Here is a 13,561-nt window from a genome sequence, read left to right as displayed (position 1 = left end):
TCCATGTCTGGAATATGCTTTCTAAAATGCCATGATATTCCAGAAATTCAATGACCCGTGGGAACACTGTGTGTGTGTGTGACAAGCATGACATAACTGCGGCTGATCACGGACACCTGCTGTAAACGCACACACCATACACACACACACACATATACACCTGTTTTGACCTTTTGATAGTTTTGCAGACCTTTACCTTTGCAAAATACCTCCGAAGCAAATTGTGAAGCATGAATGAAAAACAATAAACAACAATAAAGAAACAGACTACTTTTCTGAAATTATTTGTGTTTATGTAAACAAACAACAAACAACAATAAAGAAACACACACCACCTTTTCTCAAATCATTTGTTTAGTATATGTATAGTACTTTCTGATGTAACATGGTATGACATGAAAACATGAAAATATAGCCTACATACTCCCTTTTTCAAATCATTTGTTCATGTAACATATATGGCAGTATGAAAATATAGCATACATACTCCCTTTTTCAAATCATTTGTTCATGTAACATATATGGCAGTATGAAAATATAGCATACATACTCCCTTTTTCAAATCATTTGTTCATGTAACATATATGGCAGTATGAAAATGAGAAAGATAACCATATTTGTTCATACATATATGGCTTTTTCAAATCATTTGTTCATGTGCATATGGCAGTATGAAAATATCATTTACATGTGCGACGTTCATTTCCATGCAAATGGTGGCATTTATCAATTTGAACGCGAGTGGTGGCTACACACGTCAAGTCTTGTGTATGTAACCGAGGTCGTAATTCGTCCGCCGCTCACGGCCCTCGAACCCGCCACCTCCACACCAGTGTTTCCCATACATGGACTTATTTGTGGCGGCCCACCACAAATGATTTTTACAGCTACTAAATTGTGCTTAAATCTGGTTAGCATCATAACCACGCTGTGCCAATGTGTTAAAAACTGTTGCATTCAAGTTAATTCTGCGAATTCAATTCTGTGGGAAACACTGCACACACACCGGCATGGTAGTCGAACGCTCTAACCACTGAGCTAAAAGCCCAGGCTTCTAACTCAGCGGTTAGAAGCTTTCTTAAGGTTAGGGCTGTGAGGATTTACATGTGTACGTTTTTGTGGTGCCATAGCACGGAACAGCAGTAAATCGGTGACGGATTGGAGTTGAATTCATGGAATATCTTAGAACTAAGACCTCCTCCGGCACATTTGAGTTGAATTCATGGAATATCTTAGAACTAAGACCTCCTCCGTAATGCAGCCTGTTATGCTGACACATGTGATGGCTTAGGATAGTAGCTATGTGGAGAGAATTACTTTTGCACAAGCGCACATTTAACAAAACATGGGAATTGGAGTGATAAGAACATTTCTTTCACTAGTAACTCATAACGTAAAATGGGGCTTCCCCCCTCCTATTTCACTAGTAACTCATAACGTAAAATGGGGCTTCCCCTCCTATTTCACTAGTAACTCATAACGTAAAATGGGGCTTCCCCCCTCCTATTTCACTAGTAACTCATAACGTAAAATGGGGCTTCCCCCCTCCTATTTCACTAGTAACTCATAACGTAAAATGGGGCTTCCCCCCTCCTATTTCACTAGTAACTCATAACGTAAAATGGGGCTTCCCCTCCTATTTCACTAGTAACTCATAACGTAAAATGGGGCTTCCCCTCCTATTTCACTAGTAACTCATAACGTAAAATGGGGCTTCCCCTCCTATTTAACATTTTGTAACTTTGCTAAAGACGGGTAAAATGGGCAGTGCATGCTCCCACTCACACATTTGGACACACACACTGCTGGAGGACGGACACACACACACATGGGGGACGGACACACCCCTCCTGGGACGGACACACTACGTAACTCATAGCTGGGAAAAACACACACACACACACTTAACATAACACATTTTTGTACACACACACACACACACACTGCTGGGACGGACACACACACACACACACACACACACACACACACTGCTGGGACGGACACACACACACACACACTGCTGGGACGGACACACACACGGACACACACACACACCTGGGACGGACACACACACACTGCTGGGACGGACACACACACACACACACTGCTGGGACGGACACACACACACTGCTGGGACGGACACACACACACACACACACACACACACACACTGCTGGGACGGACACACACACACACACACACACTGCTGGGACGGACACACACACACACACACTGCTGGGACGGACACACACACACACACAATAATGCTGGGACAGACTTTGCCATTTATGTACATGTTTCCAGTTTGCCATTTATGTGTGTTTACCCTTTCAGTTCTCCCTCGTGTGTGACCCTTCTCGTGTGGGTGGCTGCGTCCACCCCTGTTGTGTTTGACCTGCCTAGTGTGTGCTGTATTTGTTGTCTGTGTCCCTGCCCCAGTTCACTAAATAAAGCTCAGTGACAACATCCCGTGACTGGTTCTTTCAAGAAACATTACAATGGTGTCAGAAGGCAAAATGGAGGATGCCTTTCTGGAACGGTGGCCCCAAGCTAAGGACCGCAGGACAGGGGCCCCGAAGATCTCCTGCCCTAAGGGCTACCAAGAAAGCCGCTTCTTGGATGGACAGGGGCATAAACAGAGACTTTCTAATGAGGAGACACAGCACTGCCCTTGTAAGGGCTAGTGTATCCAAAAAAGGAGACACAGCACTCAAAACATCCTCCATAGAAATGTATTGGGGTTAGTTCATATGTATCCAGAGACTTTCTAATGAGGAGACACAGCACTCAAAACATCCTCCATAGAAATGCATGGGGCTAGTTCATATGTATCCAGAGACTTTCTAATGAGGAGACACAGCACTCAAAACATCCTCCATAGAAATGCATGGGGTTAGTTCATATGTATCCAGAGACTTTCTAATGAGGAGACACAGCATAAAACATCCAGAAATGTTTTAGTCTAATGTATCCAGAGACTTTCTAATGAGACACAGCACTCAAAACATCCTCCATAGAAATGTATTGGGGCTAGTTCATATGTATCCAGAGACTTTCTAATGAGGAGACACAGCACTCAAAAATCCTCCATAGAAATGCATGGGGCTAGTTTGTCACGCCAATGGCCGTTACTACACATATCACACCCCTTCCTCGGCAAAACGTCGACATGTGAATACATTGAGCCAATCATATGGTGTGTTGTGAAGACATCGTGCCAGTCATGTGTTGTGATCTCTTGTGGTGTCGTTTTGCTCTGTTCCAAGCATTTCTGCCGAAATGGATGCCCGACGAGTGCCCAAATGCATTGCCATATGGACACCGAGTGGAGGGACTTGCCTAAAAGGACTTTGGCATAACTTAAATGACCATTTCGTAAGTGACTAAAAATAGAATTTGAAGAACCTAGTTTGAAGACACTGCAGAGGCTAGGCTACTTCAGAAGATTTTCCAGAGGTCTTCCAGTCTTTTCAAGACATTTTAACAGGGTTGGTGGAGAACATATTGGAGAATAGTAGACTAGCACCTATAGCCTATCCTAAGCATTAACACTTGCAGGCTAGCTTAGGCTACTTCTGATTCTTGAAAAAACATAAAAAAGTAGGCCTACAATCAACAAGTGTGGGTTGTATACAGTCGATGGAATAACCACACAGATAATAGCCTATCTGAAAACCTGTGGAAATTGGGTAGGCTACCCGTCTTTTTCCTCAACGGAATGGGGAGTGTACCTATGTTCCCCTGCTTTGTATGGGACCGGGGAACATAGGACCCTTTTTTTTAAAATGGAGCCCACTCAAAAATCCATTGGAGTGGTTTTAGCTCCACTCATCCATCTGGGATCAATCCATTGGAGTGGTGCTTCAGAAGGCTGGGCCTAATCAAAAAAATGCTTGCATATGATTGGATAAGCCACTTGTCCAAATCGTCCATCTATTGACGACAATTTCATGAGCTACAATTAGCAACCACTCACATCGAATCTTAAACCCTACATGGCTCCAAGCATCAACTTATGACGCTGAGAAACAGTCTCACAGTTGTAGTCTTTTGACGGGTGACATTAGTTAAAAACTCCAATCACATCTATGAAAACTCCCTGCACTACATCCTGATTATCCCATCATTGTTCAGCTGGCAGCCAATCAGGCTTGATTATCCCATCACATGATCCTCTCCTGTCCTCTCTTTGTTGTTCGGTGTAAAACTTGGTGCAACCTACAACAACTTGACTGTGATTATGCTTAATTACACATACATGTAGCCTATTGTGTGTTTCATTTTAGATGAACGGGAAATCAAAGAGTGGTTCGTCAAACGTGAAGCCTCCCACCAGGCTAAAGTGTGTGGCCACGAGTTCTAGGCCTCTCGCAACCTCATTCTTATTCGGGGACACAGTAGTTGCTATCTGGTTGACCAACAACCAGTGTGCTCTCACTGATAGCAAGTCTGTCTACATACTGACCCTTCCGATAGGCAAGGAAGGCAAAGTCGTGGATGACGAGACTTATGTGTTCAAGAACCTCGTTTTACAAGTCTAGAGCATATTATAACGAAAACACTTTCAGTTTCAAGTCTTACGAGATGACTGTCAGCTCGGAAGTCGTTGACAGAGCCAAAGCTCTACTGTGTTCCCCCTTCCTGGTGATGTCAATAGCAAATGCCAAAACTGCAGAAACGTGTGGCCGTGACTTCTAGGCCAATTGCCACTGCTTTCACATTCGGGGACACAGTAGGTGCTACCTGGTCAGTTGTCAACCACAATGGAAAGGACCACAGTGGAAATAAGCCCTATGGCTTTGTGTTTTATCCTTTTGACTGATAATGCTACATTCATTTTACTTATTTATGTATATATAAGAATCATCTTCTGTACAGAATACATCATGTCAATAAAGATTTTCAATCAATCAGTGTGCACTAACTGATGGGAAGTCTGCACACATCCTGCTTGGAAGGGAGAGAGGGGCGGAGAACCAGGTGTACGTGTTCAGGAAGCTCGTGTTACGAGATGGTTATAATGCTAACACGTCAAGCTTTAAATCATATGAGGACCTGACGTACGTGTTCAGGAAGCTCGTGTTACGAGATGGTTATAATGCTAACACGTCAAGCTTTAAATCATATGAGGACCTGACGTACGTGTTCAGGAAGCTCGTGTTACGAGCTGACGTACGTGTTCAGGAAGCTCGTGTTACGAGATGGTTATAATGCTAACACGTCAAGCTTTAAATCATATGAGGACCTGACGTACGTGTTCAGGAAGCTTGTGTTACGAGATGGTTATAATGCTAACACGTCAAGCTTTAAATCATATGAGGACCTGACGTACGTGTTCAGGAAGCTCGTGTTACGAGATGGTTGAGTATATTATAATGCTAACACGTCAAGCTTTAAATCATAAGATGACCGTCAGCTTAGAGATTGTTGACAGAGCCAAAACCCTAATGTGCCCCGACAGTGTTGATAGAAAATGCAAAAACTGCAGGCAAAATTGCTGAAGTAAGTAGCTTAAACGTAACTACACTACATTAGGCCTATTTCAAGTGTCAAAGCTGTAATTGTGGAGGATTTTGTATTAGTTTAGGCTAAGCCCATGGTGTTTAGCAACATTTAATAACACCTGTCTGTGTTCCCATGGGTTGCAGAGATACGGCAGGTCTGTATCAGGGGAACCCCTGTTCCACTGAGGGACATACAATTAACTCAAATTAACTCGGTGCAGAAATACGGCAGGTCCGTATCAGGGGTACCACTGAGGGACATAAAACTGAGCCAGGGAGGCAGCACAACAACAGTCACCCTGTGGAGGGCTATGCAGAAGGGGGCAGGCAGCCGATGTGTGGAGATCAGCCACTTAGGAATAAATGACAATCAGTCATTTGGATTTAAGTTAAACTCTTCCGCATATACAACGGTGACCGTGAGTAGAACAATATAATCATAACACAGTCCTATGTAATGCTGACATTTTACAATCATAATACAGTCCTTTGTAATGCTGACATTTTTCAGAGAAGCTGACAGGCAAACAAAGGATAAAGAATCTGCACTCAGATCTGTGCAAAATTATATTTTATTTTATTCTAGCTTTCAATCATAGAGCTTCTTCAGGAGTGAGAGAAGCTGACACAAATGGAAACTTCTAAAGAAAATTAAAATGGGAAATTATGACTATAACATAACCTACCCAGATAGCAAAGGGGCGTTGAATCCACGTTTGTTTGAAGCGGCGGAGGTTGATTCAACGTGGATTCAACGCCCCTTTGCTATCTGGGTAGCCTATAGTTCCTAGTCCCATCCTCCTGAAAGCTGAATCACTACAAAAGCCTAATAAGTAGTTACTCTTCATTGCTCCCTATAGTGGCCTGAATCAAATTTAAATCTCTCACCTTGGCCTAGTGGTAGGTCGGTCGCAAACAAATCAGTTAGTTCGAACGGGTCTTTAAAATGAACGACCAAAACCCAGTTCGCCTTTCCAGTTCTTGTTTGTTCTTTCGTTCGTCGCTGAATCACACTGACCTAGTGCTGCTGTGAATGCCTACGGCCCAGCTCTGAGCTTCCTAGGGCGAGAGCCAAATGAGGCATTCTCTGGCCAACCAATCGTATGCTGTTGTCTGTATTGTTTCTAAAACACTCTCATCAAATTAGCCAATGAGGGGCAGGAATGCATAGCAACCGTTTCCATGAAGAAAAAAAAACAAATGGGCTAGTGGGAGAGCATACGATACAAAATAACGATAATGGTTTACATTAACAACTCCATTTTGCATTTCAATATTGGCATTTACATTTAAATATCTGTCTAATGGTAAATACATGCTGTCTTTGTATTTTCTGTATCATGCCAGGTTAATAAAATAATTGGATGTCTCTTCAATCCGTCTCGTTGGTTCATTCGTTCTCATGCGAAGATCCCCACCTGTTTGACTTAGGTCTGTCGTTCTCGTTAAGTCAGTCACTCGTTCTTGGTTTGCCCCAGAGTGATTATCTGTAGCCTAGGCAAAATGGGGTCTTGAAACCTTTTCATCAATATAATATTTCTGCCAAGCCTACTATACTGGGTCTTTGTTCCTTTATGAATGAACACATTTTAAACAAAGAAATTAGCTGGTCTAGCAGTACTCTATTTACCTTCAATATGTCAATTTAAAGTCAAGGCGAATGAACACATACTGCTGCTTTGTCTAAAAGTACACATAATCATGAAGTTGCAGCTTTATATTTGCCACTACAACTACAGTGTTGTGATGACCGTTTGCATGATCGTTTGTGAACGAGGAGCTGAGAACCTGCATTCCATGATTCACCGCTGAACTACGTTGTACCGGAAATGCGACTGAACGAACGATTCGGAACAAATCATCTTGACGAACTGAACGATGCGAACTGTGTCATGAGAACAAACGATAAAATCCATCACTACCTTGGCCTATGGGACTTTTTATATATATGTGACACTTTTGGGATTTGCTCCCTGCTATTTCAAATCTATGATAAGTAGAAGTATAAGTATATATACTCTTTTGATCCGGTGAAGGAAATTTGGTCTCTGCATTTACCCAATCCGTGAATTAGTGAAACACACTCAGGACACAGTGAGGTGAAGCACACACTAATCCCGGCGCAGTGAGCTGCCTGCAACAACAGCGGCGCTCGGGGAGCAGTGAGGGGTTAGGTGCCTTGCTCAAGGGCACTTCAGCTGTGCCTACTGGTCGGGGTTCGAACCGGCAACCCTCCGGTTCCAAGTCCGAAACGCTAACCAGTAGGCCACGGCTGCCCCAAATCTATAGCTTTATGTCCCCAAACACTCACTGTGGTCTTCTGATGAGTGTACAAGTGTAAACGCAACAATGCAACAACGCTAGGTCAATTTCAGAACTATGATTTGCCCAGTGCTTTGTGTTCCTGTCCTGTAAAATGTTTTGCATGTTGTGCAAAATGTGCGCTCGTTTTACTAACTATATTGTGCACTCGTTTTACTAAATTGTGTGCACAATTTACAATATTGTGCTCTCGTTTTACTTAATTTTACTAAATTGAGCTCTCATTTTAAGCATAGTAAAACGAGGGCACAATTTATTAAACGAGTGCACTATTTACTAAAAACGAGTTTACAATTTTACTAAAAAAAGAGGGCACGATTTATTAAAACGAGAGCACAATTTGTAGAACATGGTTATAGAACATTAGGTGCACGATCGACTTAAACGTGGTCACAATTTGTAAAACGTGCACCCAATATTGTCTTGACACATGTAAACATGAACATGTTATAGTATATTCGAGATCTCGATCTACTAAAACGCACCCACGAATAATTAAAACGAGGGCTCGAAGAAATTAAATTGTGTGCACAAAAACATAGTGTGGTGTCAAGGGGGGTATCCCCGGGAATGACGTCGGGAGGTGTGTCGCTTGTAGTGACGTAGGGGGAATCTCATTGATTGCAGTGCACCTGGATATAGCCCCGTTAGGTAGGCTATAGGTGGGAGAGCAGATGATTGTGTGTGTTTGCACAGGCCCCTTGCCATCTTCGTCCAGATGAATGTTTGCTGGAGTGTTTGTTGAGGTCCAAGTTTATGCAGAGCTGTGGTGTTTATCACAAACGGTGTGAGCTACATAGCGTGAGAAGCTGAGCATTGTGTACGCCACTGTTTATGTCTCCCATTTCATAGTCCGTATTAAAGCTAACTGCGTTGTGTGCATCATATCGGTGTGCGGGTGGGTTATATGGTGAGGCCCATCGGGCGCTAGAGGGAACCTTATTGTGTTGGGTGGGTATTATTACTAATACACAGTAGCCTATTTGTACCAACAGCAGTAGGTCTACGTGTTGTACTGGAAGAAACTGGAATCCATCCATTTCCACAGAATTATTTTTGGAGTCTGATCCCTTGTCATACCTGTTCATTCCTGTTCATTCTTACTCGTCTGATCCCTTGTCATACCTGTTCATTCTTACTCGTCTCTCTCTCTCTCCCTCTCTCTCTCCCCCCCCCCCTCTCTCTCTCTCCCTCACTCACTTCTACGGAATCCCTTGACATAAATTTCATTCTTACTGCAAACGCTTTAACTTCCTGATATAAAAAGAGAGAAATCTGAATGTCTGATATTTATGACGGCACACTTTATGCAGATTAGCCTATAGCCTAGGCCTACAATTTTTTATTACAACTCTACCACATTCAGCTGTCTGGTTGAAGCCTGGAAATATTGTAAACAAGTAGCATAGTTGGCTAGCTTATCATAGTCTACTGATTGGACGGTTAACTTTTAAAATGTTAGAGCTCACTTTTGGTAGGGAGCGCGGTCCCCGATGAGAAAAGAGGTGCGTGACAACTATTAAAAGACAAACCGATGATTCACTGCAAACCAATGATTAAATATGTGCCCCAAATTTACTATGGAAATGATTAAAGTAGTGTTCATAACTATAGTTCAGCTGGATGTTCTGGTTTAAGCATAACTGACGGATAGCAGTCCTATAGCCTATATTGTCATTTAGCCTACGTGGGTTCAATTTGTTCCTGCTGCTCATTGTCAAAACTCGAAATCGAAAGCATGACAGAGGAAGAGGGCACCAGACTAGGCCTACTTCAGTTGTTATTCAGAACCAAGAAACTGACATCTGGAGTCTTTCTCAGGTGTGTGTGCTCCTTTAAGTGAGACAGAAAGAAAAGCTGAATAGGCTATCCCTCCTGCATTTAGGCTTTCATGTTACAGATGCGGGTGGGAGCCGGGGACAAAATGACACACTAATGCGGGGCCTGGACAGAATATTAGGGGACGACAGAATATTGAGCAGGAGCGGGACAGAATATTGCGGAGCGGGACTGAAAAATCTGTCCTCTACCCCATGTTTAAATTTCAAGGTAGTACTTGTTCACCGTGGGACAGGCCCTTTTGGGAAACATTGGTATTGAGATGTAGCCTGACGAGCCAGACCCACATTAAAAATGTAGTGTCTGGGGACTGCTCAGTCAGAGGGGCGGACAATCGGTTGTCTTTTAAATTTCCTCTGCACGCAATACGACAGCGCTACAACTCATGAGTCCCATGCGTTTCCCACCAGCGGAGGTAGTTGGCTAGTTCAAACTTTTGCCAACTTAAAACAAGCTTAACTCGTGTCACGCTGTTTGCCATCAATCATTATGTTAAGCCCGCTTAACGTCTCTATAAACGATGTGATTGGCCCTATCGAAGTTTAATTTTTCCAGCTCGCAAGCCAACAGAGAGTTGCTAGACTAGCCCGGGCTAAGGAATGTCTAGATTTCTAGGCTAATTGAGATGATCAGTCAACTTGAATGCAGGAGTTTTAAACAAATATATGCAGCATGCTAATGATGCTAAGCGGATTTAATAGTAATTTAGCCAGTCATCTACTATGCTTTCACGATTGTTTTATTTGGATTGTCGAGTTGCGCGTGTCCATTGCGAGAGAGAGGCCGGGGCAAGGAGAGGGGGTTTACTTCTATACTGTTTGGTAAAGTTGAATACATAGACTACAATAAAAGCAACGAGAGGTATGAAATTGATTTATTTATTTATTTTTGGACAATGTAGCCTACCGGTAAGTAAAGTGGGAGATGTACGCGTAAGCTGCAAAAGCACTGTGTGAAACACTAGAAAGGGTGTGTCGTGGTTCTGCCTTTTCACTGGTTCGTGGATATGAGTATCGCGATTTCGGTTTCGAATCACATATCGTTAAAGCCCTAGAAAACAGAGACGCCCACTTCCGTTGTGTTCATGGGCAAAAGTTCCTACTGAAACCAGTGTGAAATTGCTGCCGATACAAAGACTAACCAGAGATGGCTACAAAGGCAAACTAAACACCATCGTTTTGGTTGTTAGTTCGCTGTCGGCGGTATTTTCATGAAACACCCAGTACATGTGCATACTCACAAGGTCGAGAGGTGGATTTTATCGTTCGTTCTCATGACACAGTTTGCGTCGTTCAGTTCGCAAAGATGACTCGTTCTGAATCGTTCAGTCAGTCGCATTTCTGGGACAACGTAGTTCAGCGGTGAATCATGGAATGTAGGTTCTCAGCTCCTCGTTTGTGCAAACGGTCAACACAACACTGTAATTGTAGCGGCAAATATATAGCTGCAACTTAATGATTATGTGTACTTTTAGACAAAGCAGCAGTAGCTAATGTGTTCATTCACCTTGACATTAAATTGATATATTGAAGTAAATAGAGTAGACTACGGCTAGTGTCGGAAAATTAACCACTTTCTCGAACCTCCAATCTCAATAAGCACTCTGATGTCAAAGGACCCGAAGGAGAACACCAAGACGAGAGATGCTGAAGACTGTTGATTCTTTATTTGCCGTCTTGCAGTGAAGATACAATTCTAACAGCGTCAGGACTGGACCGTCAGGCAAGAGAGTGATGGGTAACAGCTGCTTCCCCGATGAGATCTGATCTGAATGTGCCTGGGAGATGTCTCTTTCTCCTAAGACCCCAGGCTCCTTTTAGCCAATCAGAACGTTTCTCGAACTTGGGATATTGGTGGAAACTCCTCCTCATTTAGACATTAAAAATATGTATTGGCCAGGTTCTATGTGTAATTACTTGTTGCTAGGTAGGGCCTGTATTCATTTTGGCTCTGTGAAGCACTGTCACCTAATTTTACTTCCTCTTTTTACCTGCCTTGACATTTCAATCTTACGACTTCCAGACAGTCCAGTCGTATGACTTAGTCTCATAATTTTTCAGCAAATGTTGCATGACATTGTACAAACAGTATTACATCAATTTTCTGGTAAATCAATCAGCATACACACACATGTATATGATCAAATAAAATCACCACACTAGATCAGCTAATTTCTTTTTTAAAAATGTGTTCATTCATAAAGGAACAAAGACCCAGTATGCTATGCTGACAAACATGTTTAAAGGCTTGGCAGAAAGATTATATTGATGAAAAGGTTTCAAGTCCCCATTTTGCCTAGGCTACAGAGCCATAATCACTCTTCTTCTAGCCAAGAACGAGTGACTGCCTGAACGAGAACGACAGACCGAAGTGAAACAGGTGGGGGCTCTTGGCGTGAGAACGAACGAGACAGACTGAAGAGACATTTATTAACCTGGCATGACACAGAAAATACAAAGACAGCATGCATTTACCATTAGACAGATATTTAAATGTAAATGGCAATATTGAAATGCAAAATGGAGTTGTTAATGTAAACCATTATCGTTATTTTTTATCGTATGCTCTCCCACTAGCCTCACTAGCCCATTTGGTTTTTTTTTTTTCATGGAAACGGTTGCTATGCTTTCATGCCCCTCATTGGCTAATTCGATGAGAACGTTTCAGAACCAATACAGATAACAGCATACGATTGGTTTGGCTCTCGCCTTAGGAAGCTGGGCCGTAGGCATTTACAGCAGCACTAGGTCAGTGTGATTCAGCGACGAACGAAAGAAGGAACAAGAACTGGAAAGGCGAACCAGTTCAGGTCGCTTATTTTAAAGACCCGTTCAAACGAACTGATTCGTTTGTGACCGACCCACCTCTAACAAGGTCTGCCACCTCTCTGCAATTGGCTATTGAAAAAAGCTTTGTTCGAAATCAGAGACTTTTCCCCTGAATCCAGGCGTATTCCTCTAGACTAACGGTGCTGATCCACTAGTACTACACAACATTTTATTGTGTTGCATTCCACTCTAGTCCTGGGTGACGTCAAGTGCCTTTAACGCGCCCGCAAAGCATTCCGGGAAGGCGGCGCAGCATTTGAAAAAATGTCGGGTGTCAAAAAGCTAGCCAACGCCCATCTTTATGCAAATGAATCCGTTGAAGACAACGCGACTATCCAATGAAAGCACAAGGTTGTAGGTTCTTTGTTCTACCACAACAGTGCCTGTGAAACTTTGGTTCCACTTAAGTCCTCCTTACACTGACAGACTTTGGAGATTTTTGAAAGACTACAGTCTCAGACCCTCTCACATCTAAAGACAAGTAGTAGAGATTTAAGTCACAGACTGTGATTTTGCAATGACCAGGGATCTTGCAGGGTCACTATTTACAAGACTGCAACACGATTCCTTTAAATTATTACCCATCGTGCAATAGATAATGATAGCCTACTAAACTCAAAGTCGTATTTTCGTGTTTCTGCAGCATTGTTTCATTCGTGACATCCCGATATAGGCTAGAGTTGTTCTGTCACGTGGAAGAGCCGACTAAATATATATAAAAAAAATGACAAATATTATAAGAATAACAAATAATCATATAGGCTACAGCTGTTGCCTACTTTGCCCCTTCCTGTTTGTTGTTGGAGAGAGGTCACTATTGGTTTTTATAGTTCACGTCACTATTTGCATGAGCCACAACTAGAAAAACTTGCGATAATATCAAACATGTTTGATATTGTCGTAACGGCAAAAATAGAAAAGGACTGACTCCGACTGACTTAAAACCGCCAAGATTGGCACCTTACACTTAACGATCTAGGGAGCGCGCCGCGATTCCAGTACAACTCCCATGATTTCTGTCCGACTTTGGAAAATTAGTCGCCGACTGTGAAAACAGACCAAAATCGT

This window comes from Alosa alosa, chromosome 7 (assembly GCF_017589495.1).
Source record: "Alosa alosa isolate M-15738 ecotype Scorff River chromosome 7, AALO_Geno_1.1, whole genome shotgun sequence".
NCBI lineage: Eukaryota > Metazoa > Chordata > Actinopteri > Clupeiformes > Clupeidae > Alosa > Alosa alosa.
The sequence above is the reverse complement of the archived record's forward strand: the minus strand, read 5'-3'. Positions refer to the sequence as shown.